The following is a 1918-nucleotide window of genomic DNA, read 5'->3' as shown; positions in this document are numbered from 1 at the left end:
GTGAAATAACTCTGCATCCATAGTCCTCCACACTTTGGAAGGGGGCAAGTTGTCGCTTTTTAACCTCTACAAAAACACCCAAAACTGCCGTTTACTTTTGTTTTCTGTTTATTTTCCCACCTTTGCTGTAGATGTCTCTCACACTTGGCATCCCGCGCGTTAATCAAGGATGGGTGCGCACCAGGAGAGAGGAGGAGCACGGCGCACTGCTGCGCCTCTGCCAAGTGAACCGCATGGAGAGAGCGAGTGAGCGCAGAGTGGAGTGGAGACTTATGTCATATGAGCGAGTGTGTGTGTCTGTGTGTGTGGAGGGGTTGGACAGCCACAAAATAATTAAATAAATAGAAGATCATTGGTCAGTTTGTAGTAAACAGTGTTCACATACAATTAACATTGTAGGTTACAGTATGGCAGATATTTAAAACAGCCTACACAATATCAGATTTTAATGAAGAAGTTTTGTTTTTCTTGATTAAAATAACACATACAATGAAAAAGATTCACTTATCCCTGAGTAAAAAATACCCAATTGCCCTGTGCGGATATAAGGAATTACTGGTTACAACAATATTATTAAATAATTCATAGGGAGAGCTAATTAATTTGGTATTAGAGAGGAAACAGACAGCATTGTGGGGGTTAAAAGTAATTAAGGAGTTGAATGAGCCAGGAGCAGTAAGGGCAGTAACACTGTGTTAAGAAATAACAAGTTAATGCCTTTTTTTTGAGTGACAGGCCCACAAGAATCTGCCATAATGTCATCCCATCTGAGTCCAGATAAGTTATCATCTTGTCATATCTAAATAGTGACAGGGCAAACACCCCTCAGATGTATCTATTCAATTTTAGAGCGATAAAAATAGAGCTGGGTCTATTGTGAGACTGCAGGGCAATTGAAATAAAAGAGATTGGGGAGAATTCAGAGATAATATTGGGTAAAGACAGAAAAGATATGTTGCACTGTGTCCAGGCACTGTGCATGCAGGTTGGGTTAATTAAAGACTGTATTGTCCATAAGTGTGAGTGCAAATAGTTCTCTGTCTGTGTGTGTGAGCAGGGCAACCTCCATACACACCGCTGCCCTCATGTGGTATGTGAGTGCACTTCCTATCTTTTAGGTGGATAACAACATGTTGCAGAGCTCTGTGTTGATGGAAAAGCTTCTGCAGAATATAAATACATGTCACATTCTGAACTCTGTAATAAATGTACAGTGGAAATCATTAAGTCTGAAGGTTATCCTCCCCATTATATGTTGCTTATCATAATCAAAATCATCATCATTACCCCATTAACAAGTCCTCTGGAGGAAACTAATTAAATTATATGATATAAAAATATCTTCAGTGGTTACTCCATATTCTGCTCTGTTTTTTGTTTTTTTTACCATGCAACAAAATCTGTACAATTTCATCATATCGATAGAAAAAAATGTAAGATTTGATGAAATTTGAAATTATATGACCTCAAACAGCTTCTAAATAATGACAGATGTGCTCGATGATTAACGTTTTGGTTACACTTTTTTTTAAATATTTTTTTGTTACTGTTTTTAACTGTGTTAATGCACATGTTATTCATTTTGGCAAGGGTGTGAGGATTTTTTTTAATGAATATGGAAAGTTCAACCTTAGCTCAAACAATCTTAAATCTGAACCCATTATAACAACAACTTTTGATCCTACGGCCATAACAGCATTAGATCGTGCATTCTGTAATTTCAGGCTTTTAATCTAGGGATTCCGATTCCGATTACTTTATTTTCCATTAAATTAGCCTAAAGTAGAAATTTGTCTTTGCCATACAAAACCATCACACCTGTACAACAGAACACAACTCAAGAAAAAAAATTAGTATGCAAAAGTAATTGCAGTTTTGTTGTTTGTTAAATAATATTAATATATATTTTGTGGCAGTT

This window comes from Centropristis striata, chromosome 10 (assembly GCF_030273125.1).
Source record: "Centropristis striata isolate RG_2023a ecotype Rhode Island chromosome 10, C.striata_1.0, whole genome shotgun sequence".
NCBI lineage: Eukaryota > Metazoa > Chordata > Actinopteri > Perciformes > Serranidae > Centropristis > Centropristis striata.
Note: the sequence above shows the minus strand (reverse complement) of the source record.